This window comes from Periplaneta americana, chromosome 2 (genome assembly GCF_040183065.1).
Source record: "Periplaneta americana isolate PAMFEO1 chromosome 2, P.americana_PAMFEO1_priV1, whole genome shotgun sequence".
NCBI classification, from domain to species: Eukaryota; Metazoa; Arthropoda; class Insecta; order Blattodea; family Blattidae; genus Periplaneta; species Periplaneta americana.
The window spans coordinates 102,031,504-102,043,843 of NC_091118.1; the positions used below are offsets into that span (position 1 = coordinate 102,031,504).

The 12,340-nt window shown below is 33.0% G+C and overlaps 1 long non-coding RNA gene across 4 annotated transcripts in view; it reads left to right on the forward strand.

Annotated features, from left to right (window-relative positions):
• Positions 1 to 12,340, forward strand: part of LOC138694478 (uncharacterized) — a 44,418-nt gene that overhangs the window by 1,860 nt on the left and 30,218 nt on the right. For all 4 annotated transcript variants that reach the window (XR_011330951.1, XR_011330948.1, XR_011330949.1 and 1 more), the window contains exon 4: positions 2,228 to 2,276. This is a non-coding gene — a long non-coding RNA (uncharacterized lncRNA). The remainder of the gene's footprint in view (positions 1 to 2,227; positions 2,277 to 12,340) is intronic.

Here is a 12,340-nt window from a genome sequence, read left to right on the forward strand (position 1 = left end):
TGAGTAAATACTAGGTGGCAGGTAGTGACTTCGCATATGCTGTTAATGTTAATAGCGGTGGGCATTGCCTGCCACTTAGCAGCAAAATAACTTTGAGCAGGAGGTTTACGTAGCTAAAGGATGCAATCCAGGAGGCATTGGCCTTGCATATTATACGTTTTTGGTAGGCATACCAAAAACCTGAACAAACCAAACCTAACCTGTCACTGAACCTCGATGATGTCCGCCATATTAACCAATGTTTTCTACCAGATTACTGTATATTTTTCGTGTTGTTTGTATCGTTAAATTATATTATATGACAACATCCTATAAACTCACCAAATTTACGGCTACCTGGGAGTTAAGATCTAATTCTTGGATATGATTTTTATTTGATTTTTTTCACACTCTTGTCAGAAGGTAGAATTGAATAGGATACCGAAGAATTTCTTTAGAAACTGAATAGGCTACGTTGTGAGTCTATATATTATAATTTTGTTAAAAATGTTTTCAAACTAAACTGACCTGACATAAGAATATTTAACCTAACCTACACAAAGCTTTTTATATCTTTCTTAAACTTGTTATAAAGTAATTTTATGGGAGATATTTTGTGTTATTTTTCATAAAATTATAACAGAAAAGATTAGTAAAGTAGATCCTTATTGCGCTTCAAGAGAACATAATAGTTTACTGTTGAAAAATAATGTGTAAACGTAATTACCGGTACCATAGAACTTCGAATTTTTGGTAATTCAATAGAGGAATTAGTCCAAAGGACTTGCCATGTTTTCTTTAACATTTGGTTATTAAACATGTGGTTTTACTTTACTGCACCCAACACTTTCGATAGAATAACCTAGTACAATTCACCTACTGTATGTAGTAATGCATCGATATATCAGTCATATTGTCCATATTAGAGGTCACAAGCGAACAGAACACCATTCAAATGTAAAACACGATTGTTAATTGTCTCGAAATACGACCTCATGTAATTTAAGTTCTTGAGTTTGCTCGAGAAGTCCAGATGCAAATTTCTAGACAGTGGATGTTTGGGGAACTGAACTGCACCAGCAAAAAAAAAAATATATATATATTTAATGCAGTGAAGATAGAGATTATTGTCGAAGGAGGTCGTATTTCCACATAATTAATAATCATGTTTTACATTTAACTTGTGATCTGTTCGCTCATGACATCTGATATAGACAATATGGCAGAGATATATTCATTCATTACTATGTACAGTAGGTTATTCTGTGGAAAGCATTGGCTGTTGTAAAGTAAACTACGTCCTTAGTACTACTCTGTATAGTTCGTAGTATGCAATTGTTAAAAAAAAAAAGGTGATGCTTCCTGTAGTCTAGTTCTTCTGTAGAGTTACCAAATTGCTTTTAAATTAAGTAAAATTTGTAAAATATTTGTTTATCGAAGTCCTGAAGTAGTGCAGTTCATCATCCAGATCAAGCATTGGACACTGTGATCTGTTGGTTTCTATGGATTAATGCTATCATTTCAAAAGTCCATTGCAAAGATCATTTTCATGATGGTCTATGATGAGGTGTTTGTTTCGACTGCCTGAAGTCGGATGTTGATGTAATTTCTTCATATCTATTTGTTAAGGTCAGCAGTGATTTGTTTTTCTTGAAGTGTAGTAGTTATTACAAGAGTAGCATGTATTTATCACTAGTTCAAGCCATTTTTAATTGATTGGTTTCTAATGCTCATCTGTGCTCCAACCCTTTCTACTTTTGTATTTTTTTCTTGTCATTACTTGCAAAACTATTGAACTCATTTTTTTCAATGATTATTTTTTTATAAAGAATATGTTTTAAAGGGAAAAAATGTGTTGGGCATTGAGTTCTTGAAATATATTATCTTTATTTGTTCTAATATGAATTTTTAGAGAATAAGAGATCATTGGTAGGTTACATAACACTTTTTATCAGAAATATTACTGTTTCAAAGTGCACAAGAAATATGTTACTAGTATAGGTTCACACATGCCAAGAGTTGAAAGTAGATTGACACAATTAAGAGAGGTTGATTTTGCTTGTGAGTTCTTGTACATTTGAATTTGGCAGCTTCCTTAATTCTGCATATGTCTTGAAAGTTGATATTTTGTTGATATTGTGTGCTGCAGCAGATGTGTGCGAGGTATGTTGGTGTGCTGAATACAGTTTTACTTGTTTGAGTGTTTTTATTGGCAGTGACTGATGTGGGCATTTCTCTCTGTCCACAGACACCGATGAGTTGATCCGCACGGATTGAATGTTGGCCAAGTTGCGCAGGTTTGTACACTTCTCTCCTTGCTCTTTCTCTGCATGTAAGTTTCAAGTGCAGCTGTGAAAGAAAATTCTCGCCTTGGAGGAATAGTGATATCGTATATGATCGTGAAGGAAGGTACTTTTTCTATTCTTTTTTTGTACCCTGGTGTTTGTGTCCTCCTCTGGAATCCCTGAATCCTCGCACACTTGTCTATCACGTGACCAATTCCGTCAGTGAGCACGTGTGCCTTTGTGCAAGTAGATACTGAACGAGTAGTTCTGGAAACATCGCAGCTATTTAGATGTTGGCAGAGAGATTGCGTTGAACTGTCAGTGTTGCTTTTTCTGATACAGCAGGAGTCCTAGTCAACGTGAGGAGAATTTCGTTGTAAAAGGTACATTTTTTATTATTTATTTTTTACTTTCTCATTATATGAAGTACAGAGAAAGTATTGTGATGTTGCATTTCTATATACCAAAAAAAAAAAAAAAACCACTGGTTTTTGCCTTTTAGTCCTATCTTTATATGTTTCTGTGTTTTTGTCTTTTCTATAAAACTGTTGTAGTGTGGAGAAAATATGTTCCTGCACCCACCCATAAAAAAATTCGCCATACTGTCCAACTTTTTCTGTCAAACTTTTGGAAAATATATAGAGAAAGCATTGTGATGCTATGCTCCACAAACCTAAAGTAGTTTCTGCTATATGGTCTGTCTGTCTGTCTTTCTGTTCATTCTTTTCTCTGAAAATGTTAGTTAAATATAGAAGGTATTGTGTTACTGTATCCTCTATACCAGTGGTCGTCAGCACTTGCTGAAATGGGTTATGAGTAAGCAGTGCATGGCGACATGCACCCTTGTGCAGGAGGAAGCATACCCGCCAGCAACCATGAATGCACGCTGGTGCTGTAAGAGACCTGCGGGTAAGAGATGCTAACCCGAGAGTGCAGTGTTCTGATGATCGCTGCTCTATACAAATGAATTGGTTTTTGTCATGCTTCATTTGTCTGTTTTTTACTTTCTTTCAAACATGTTTGGCAAAGCGATCATTTCTTTCTTGTTTTTCTTATGTAGGTACAGTCTTTTATCTTAAATACAGGATAGATCTCTTTTTATCTACAGCGGAATAGTATATAAAATTTTCAAAATATAGTTCGAAAGGTGAGCCAACGTTATTTGAATTCCTGGCAAAAAATGTATAATAATGCAATTTGCTCGAAATTGGTTCCTAATTTTCTTCATAAATCTGTTCTCTGTATGATAAATAGTTTCGAATAATACAGAGTATGCCTTATGCTTCTTAATGTATATATCGTAGTGTAGAGCAGTAATTTTAAATGCTAACATAATTGAAATTGAAAACTTCGGACAAAATTCTGTCTCTCTTCCTTTATTTACAGTTATTTGATTTTACGTTATTTTCCTTCTTCCTTCCCAGTACAAATTTGAATTTGGCTGTTTAAGAGTTAGGTCAAGAGAATCATAAGAGACGGTTCATATTCAGAACATACCTGCACGTACTACCTCCACAGAAATTTGCATGTAACAACCTTATATTTAAAAGAAACAGTAGTTAGTGAGAAATAATTACTGCGTAAAGTGTATAATGAGAAAGTATCTGCAATTTTACATTGCACCCATTTCCCCTTCCTTTTCATGTGGACGCTACACAAAAACGTGTAACGTGAGAATGTTACCTACCTGGTGTGGTATAATTTCTTTATTTTGTGTTCTTAAAAATTGTGATGTTTCGACATATTAAACAGTCCAGCCTGCTTAAAATCGGTAAGAATAATTTCCTTAACCTCTCTTAGTATTTTACGTGTGTGTGATCTTAACTCGATTCTCTCAAAGACGAAAAGTTGAGCTTTTCTAAATGTGGCGAGAGACTCTGTTGCAAACAAGGAGAAAAGTGTACATAGCTGTGTTCTCCCCTACTGAGGAAATGGGTAGTCTATGCAACATGTCTCTCAACTTCATACAGGTTGCTCTTAACGATTTTGCTTTGTCCTGGTTCTTTTTGGCACTGCACGTATCACAAAAGTGGTAAATTGCTACCCATTTTCTTAGTAGAAATGATCTTATGTGCTTTTTGTAGTGTTCTTTAAACTGAATCTGCACTGACTAGGGCTGTGGCATATTTGTTCTTTGTGTGTTCACATGGGAGAAAGAGAAAGGTGGCTGTTCCAATTTGGGCCTGGTAAGGACAGGTGCTTAATTTTTATCTTCTCTTTTGGGTCAATACTTGCAGATTTCTTATATACATGCTCTTCTGCCTCTGTTGATTGACTTATTGGTAGGTATATTTATTACGTATTGTTCAGCTTATGTAGGCAGTGGTTTAAGCACTTGACAATTTTTTTAGCTGTGTTTGCTAGCTTAATGCTTATGTAAGTCGAGTGCCAGATATATGGTGTATTGAAGATGGTGCATCTAAATTTATGAATGAAAATTACAGGAATGTTCATATGTGTAAACGAATTTTATGTATACTGCACTTTGACTAACATAATTATGCGCCATTAATACTTGAATAATGTGATATAGGAGTTGAATAAACATGTTGATTATGTGTCATAATAATATTGATCCTCGATATTCCTATTCCTTTCCTTACTTTTGACTTCTGTTGAAATTTTTTCAAATATATTGTCTACGAAGTTGAAAATTTGGAAATCATGTTCATACATTTGAATGTAAACCTAAAATATTTATTTTCCAGTCTGCATATGGGCTAAAACAACTGTAATGAAATATTAATACCATAGATGGTCGCAAAGTCCTATTAAAGCCATTATATAAGTACAGTATTATGCAACAGTTGTGTGATTAATGCAATAAGTGAAAACCTAATATTTTCGTGCCCATTGAATTTGAAACGAAATTACTTTATGTAGGAAAAACTTTAGAGATGAAAACTGCAGCTGCTTGGCAAAATGTAGCTTAATGCAAGCTTATATGTGGCACTTGTATCTTGTAGGTTAGTTAGTGACACGTAGAACATATACAGTTTTCCTACTTGAAGTTCTTCCTGCCTGAAATTAACATTCAGTTACAATATTTTAAGAGAATTTCATGTTCAAGCAATGATACATTTTCGATAGCTGACATTGGATTTTGTGCAATTTGTTTAAAAATTCTGGTGGTCTTTTTTTTATGTTTTGAATTTAAGTGACTTAGTATCAGAGAGTTACAGTATACATTTTTTTAACGTATTTTTCTCTTCTATAAGTAGCACAAATCAATTAATCAGTTCATCTTAAAGTTCATTAAGAAGTGTAAAAATTTGATATATCCGTTTTGACATTTTTTTGTCCAAAGTCTTTTGTATTTTCAATATTATCTGTAGGTATTGATGTTTAAAGAATCTGCATAAAATTGTTTTTGATTTGATTCTTTGTGTCGCCTTCTTTTGTATACGAACATCTACCTTACTGAAAACAAATACACACTTTTAATTGGTCTAATGGTCTGCACCTGTGGAACTATCCCCAACCACTTCGTCACCACCTGAATCAGGTTCTGTCTGAAGGGAGTGAAAATAAAGATCACTATAGCTGCCCTTTGTGGATCCATCACCCTGTTCAGTCACCATCTTTATAATGTTCATTGGAAGCATAATAACTTTTTCCAATACATCTACATAAATTTCATGAATTCTGAAATATTTTCTTCAACTTTCCTCTCGTTCTGTTAAAATATATATATGTATATATTTTTCAAATTTTTGTGTAATATCTATGCTTCTGTATCTGCTTTGTCAATCGTTGGCAGTCTGCGATTGCAGGTATCGTTATTGTATGTTTGCATTAAATTTATATATACTGAGAATGATAGTTGATAATACTGCATTTGTTAAAATATGGTTGTCCATTCTCAGTGATCTGACAGTTACTATGCTGACAATTAGATCTGGGGTTCACTGGTTCAAACCCGGCTGAGGATGATGAATTTTAAAGGGTGATAAAATCCTTAACATGGCTTTGTCCAGGACGAAAGTAAAGCTGTGGATCCTTTGTCGTACATTTACAGCACATAAAAGAATCCTGTCTCTGGTAGAAGGCTCTGCACAAGATTTATTGACCATTACTCACCCACATTAAATTTTGTTGCTGAATAACCTCTACAGTTGGAAGCACCTTAAATAAAATACTTCTGCTTCTTCTAGTTTGAATGTGTTTATACGAGTATTTAAAGACTTAAACATTTTTAATGAGGTGAAATTCATGAAAGTAGTGATGGATAATTTACAGTAGTAGTATTTAATTTTTTTATCATATTCATTTAATATTAAAGTTGAATAATTTAGTGTCACTTTGATGTGATGGTTGTGGATTTTTGTGTAGTGACAGTAGTTAAAATTTGATAAATTTTGTGTAAATTTAGGTATGAGGGATAATAATATTTTAGAAGGAAGGAATGTTAGGCTGAAATTTATGTAAAGCCTTCACTCGCTTCTTATAGGAAATTTATGGGTTACATACATAATTTCTTTATCTGCTTTCTGCCCACTTTGTGACATTGTATTACATTTAACTGTTTAATAACGAGGCATAGAGATATCAGGGTGAACTGTAAGTAATGTTATTAATTTTAGAAGATTATTTGTTGAAAGATTTAAAATAAAAAAAGTTCAATACAGTTTTGCTCGTTTTTGCTTCCTTTTCAAGATAAAAATTGTTTTATAGGAAACATTTCATAGCATGCTTTGAGAAATACATTATTGTAATTCCCAATACGCTCAGTCAATTTGAGAGAGCAGTGTATTATGCTAATAATAATAATAATAATAATAATAATAATAATGATATTTCATTGCTACTGGCACTTGATTCACATCATTGGCTATGAGAAACTCATTCAGTTATACAATAAGAAAATGGCTGTAAACTTGACAAATAAAGAGAGAGAACTAAAGTAAACATAGCATAAATAATGACAAAAATTAGGGAGAAAAGTCAGTCTTGGAGACGTTGCATTAGTCCCCTTGCTTCCTAGTATCTCTCCCAGATGGAAATTGTTGACAGTTCTGGACACGTCCTTAGATGCTCTGAGTCCATGATGGCTTTCTGGGAACACAGTCTGCAGTTGGACTTGTATATTATGATAATAAAAGATTGAATGAATTTTAGTTTTGTCCTTTAAATATGCAAAAATGTAATCTGAAGAAATGTAACTTTTCGTTCTACAAAGGAATTTTACAATGTTACATTTGTTTGGATCAAATTTCTGCACATTTAAAGGACAAAACTAAAAATTCTTTCAATCATTTATTATTATAATACACTGCTCTCTTAAACTAACTGAGCATATTGGGAATTAAATCAATGGCTTTCCCAAAACACACTATGAAGTGTTTCATATAAAATAATTTTTATCTCGAAAAGGAAGCAAAAACGAGCAAAATCGTATTAAAGTTTTTTGTTTGAAATATCTCAAAGAATAAACCCCTGAAATTGACATTACTTACGGTTCATCCTTTATATAACTAGGATTTGTAATTCATTACTTGCTTTCTTCACTTGGTGAGTAATCTGTACTTCATCAGTTACAATAGTGACTGCATTGACTTTACACAAACAGTATCTAAATCAACGTCTTGTGATTGTATATACAGAGTGTCCCATTTATCTTGAGCACCTATTATAACTTTTTTGTTTGGATAGGTATTATAATTTTTGTTTTTGAGAGTTATGTTAGAATGAGGGGCTAACATGAGTGTAGAGATTTGGTGCATATAATTACATTATGGTACAAGATACACGTGACGTCATCAGTTTTTCAAATAGCACTACATACATTAATCATGTTACATTGATTACACACATTAAGACTAGTTCAAAAATGTATCACAATGTCACCTTCCCAATCAGTAAGAACAACAAAATGCAAAATGAATGCCATCAGAATGTGCCATTTGTTGTGGTGCCCCATTCATCTTGTGCATTAATTTACACAAAACGAAAGATGACTGACGTCCATACACGTCGTGTGTTGTGTGTTTGCTGTCTAACATGTAAACAAACTACAACTGTCGACACCACAATCCACGTACAGTGACCTGCACGTTCTCTGCACCTCTCGCCACTCGACTTCTTCCTGTGAGGAACTGTAAAGGACAGTGTGTACCAGAAGATTCTGACAACACCAGACAACATGCTGCAACGCATTCGACAGGCTTGTGTGTCCATTTAGCTAGCAACATGCTGGGCAGTCATACGGTCTTTCGGGGAACGTCTTTGAATGTGCATTAATGTGAATGGTCACCATTTGGAACATGTTCTGTGACTCAAAGCATAACATTATCACATTGGAAGTACGTTTTTTGTTTCGTTTTGTTGTTATTGATTAGAAAGGTGACATTGTGATACATTTTTGAACTCGTCTTAGTATGTGTAATCAATGTAACGTGATTGAAGTATGTAGTGCTATTTGAAAAATAGATGACGTCACGTGTATCTTGTACTATAATGTAGTTACATGCACCAAATCTCACACTCATGTTAGCCCCTCGTTCTAACATAACGCTCAAAAACAAAAATTCCAATACCTATCCAAACAAAAAAGTTATAATAGGTGCACAAGATAAATGGGACATCCTGTATAGCCTGTTTAGTGCATCCAAGGAATGTCGTTTGTGTAGCAGTTATTAAGACTAAATGATATTTATCTCCTGCTAGCCTTATTAACTCTTTTATAAATATTTCTATATATTTTATACATTATGAGTAAAATGGAGATGTGGAAGAGATTCTGAGTTCCATTAAGCTATAGTGTGAAAAATCACAGAAGTTTTCTTGGAAAGGAAAGAATGCTTGTTTTTGGAAACATCACTCTTTAATAGTTGTCTTCAATAAGAATAAGGACCCGTATAAAATAAAAATTGGATTAATTCTATTTACTATTTCGCCATTTCAAATTGTAATGTGAAGTAAATTGAATGTGAAAATGAGGTAGCATTTAGTGGCTTAGTCGTGAATGCTGTGGTGGGCTGTAATCATATATACTTGAAATGATACAGAATGTTATAGAGAATATTTGAAATATCATACATGTTTCATATTGTTAGCATGTTTTAAATGTGAGGCATATTATATGTTGTACAATTACAAACATATTACATTAAAAAAATATAGTATATCTAATAATCAAATGCAAAATTTATATTCAAAATTAATACGTAAAAACTTTGCAAACAATTTATGTAGAAGCATAGGAAGTAAGATATCTTCAAAGAGCGCCTAAGTCATGTTTGCTGTACAGAAAACTATATTAGAAAGACTAAAATGCTTTCATGATACTGTGTATAGTTAATGTGAAAGGCGTAAATAAAAGTAATGGTTGTTGTTTGTTTTTATTATGATTAATTTGGAAAAAATGTAATGTATAGTATCTGTTGTAGAACACTTCACTTACTTTACATTTGTCATATTTTAATGTTGATACCAAATGCTGTTGAGCTTCTTAATGATAATTGAGACATATATTTGAAAGGCTATATGAAAAATTATATGAATCTAACTTTATTTAAAATTATTAAAAAATTGATCATATGTTTTAACATTAAAATCAGTTCATTCTTCAGTGACGATGTGTTAAGTACTTACTGTATTATTATTGAAAACAAATTGTTGAATACAGGGTTGTTTTCGATTTCTGAAAATGAATTTTAAATGACGTCATGTGCGTCAGGAGTCACACAACAGCTGAACTATGGTGAGAGGTGACAGACCAGTAGTGAGTAATTTCATAGAGTGCATGGTGTCTCATAGCAGCAATGGCCAAGAAAATTGAGCCTTTTTGGGTGGGGTACATTGTGATCCTTACCAGTGCCGAGTACAGTTTAGTGAAAATAAAAGAAGACTGCAAAAAACATGGTTTCGTTATTTCCAAGAAAGGCATTTTCTGTGTACCTAATAAGACTGGCAAAGCTCGGTTGGGATTAATTCCAGATGGGGAAAAAGCAAGCAAATCCATCCCCCATCACAAGCCGCACCCCCAAAAATGATACAAATTAATCCCATCCAAGCTTTACCAGTCTTATTAGGTACACAGAAGATGCCTTTCTTGGAAATAACGAAACCACATTTTTTGCAGACTGCTTTTATTTTCACTAAACTGTATTTGGTATTGGAAAGGGTCACAATGTACCCCTTCCGAAAAGTCTCGATTTTCTTGGCCATTGCTGCTGTGAGACACTGTGCACTTTGACTAAGAAATCACTCACTACTGGTCTGTCACCTCTCACCACAGTTCAGCTGTTGTGTGACTCCTGAAGCATATGATGTCATTAAAAATTCGTTTCCAGAGATCGGAAACAACTCTCTGTAGACCGAAGGTACATGGTAATCTTTCTGCTTAGGCTCTTTGAAAAGCTCAGAAAAAAGGTTTTGTTTGACAGTTTTTTTCTATCAAATTCTTCGGATCACAATTTTAACTAAAAGTTAGACACACAAAATTCTGATACAGCTTATTCTTTTATATGGTACTGTATTTTAGAACCACAGGATGCAAGGATTAGAAAGAATATTTCATAGAAAAAATTGTTATATAATGTATATTTACACTAATTTAGTTCTGTTATCTATTTGGTGTCGGTAGTAGAGTTGGAATGTGTACCAAGAAAGTGACTGGTGATTTCAGGACTAATAAGTTACAAAAGCACTTTGTGCAAGTAATATTACTTACGTTTTTCACAATACATTACTAGTAATTTCATATATCAGCTTATATTTATAATAATAATAATAATAATAATAATAATAATAATAATAATAATAATAATAATAATAATAATAATAATGGTTTATTTAACCTGGCAGAGTTAAGGCTATACTGCCTTCTCTAATACCAACACTTTATGCGAAATACCAAGTACCGGTACCATTAATACTTACCTGTATTAATTATTGCCGATATCAGAAATATTTTCTATTCTTGGATGTTTGTTATTTTTCTTAAACACATTTTCTTCATTTATCCTGAAATTGACCCAGGATCACATTGATTATATATTTATATAATAGTTATTTTCTTCTCAGCAGCTTCCTAAGTTCATGCGCAGTATACTTTCAGAGTTATGTTTACGATAGCATTTCGTATCTGTACCCCTTGCCAATCTCCCAGAAATTAATAGAGTTCAGGAGAATGAGAAAGTATACAGAAATTCGTGAGAAGTACAAATGTCTTTATTTCGGATGTCCATAACATTTCGTAACAAATTTCAGTGTATACTAATTTTTTTAAATATATAGCTACCAGTGTAGCTTGTGTGGTAGACGCATTTTCCTTCTGTTTTGGGGCTGTGCTCAGGTGTGGGCTTGAATCTTACTTGGGCTGACTACCTGGTTTGAGTTTTTCGAGGTTTTCTCCAACTGTAAAGTGAATGTCATGTAATCCATTGAATTCTCAGCCTCAGATCGCTAGATACCAACTTTCTATTGCCAGTTCCATCAATACTAAATAGCTAACACTTAGTTGCTACAGCATCATTAAGTAACAGACTAAAAATCGTATTAATATGCATATGTGATAAATATATAGCTTCGTTGTGCAATTTTGTACAAGCACTATATAGTAACTATTTGGTAAAATTTAATATTCGATGTTATAGACTGTTGTATTTAATATGAATTGTTCGTTAAATTTCAAGGTTTTTTTTTGTTTGTTTGTTTTGTTTTTTATTTTATTTTATAGACATTGAAAAAATATATATTGAATATCAAGCATTGGACATAGAAGTTTGACATTGAGTATGTAAGGAGCTCGGAATCAAAACACGTTATGTCCACAAATCAAAACTTTTCAGGAGAGTCGAAAAACTAAAAGCACCTAAACTTTTGATAAATTTAAAGATTGAAAGCAATAACATATTTAGAATTGTACACAAAATTTGGTGACACTAGTGCGCAAAATAAAAAAAAAAAAATATATATCTAAGCCGAATATTTATCAATTAATATATAGCCTATATTTTAATAGAGAAGAAAGAAGTTGCAAAAATATTGCAAAATGCTCCCTGTGGCTATATAGATGAACTCCGTCCTAATCTATAGTCATCACTGTTTCATATCCCATTCATATAGTTTCA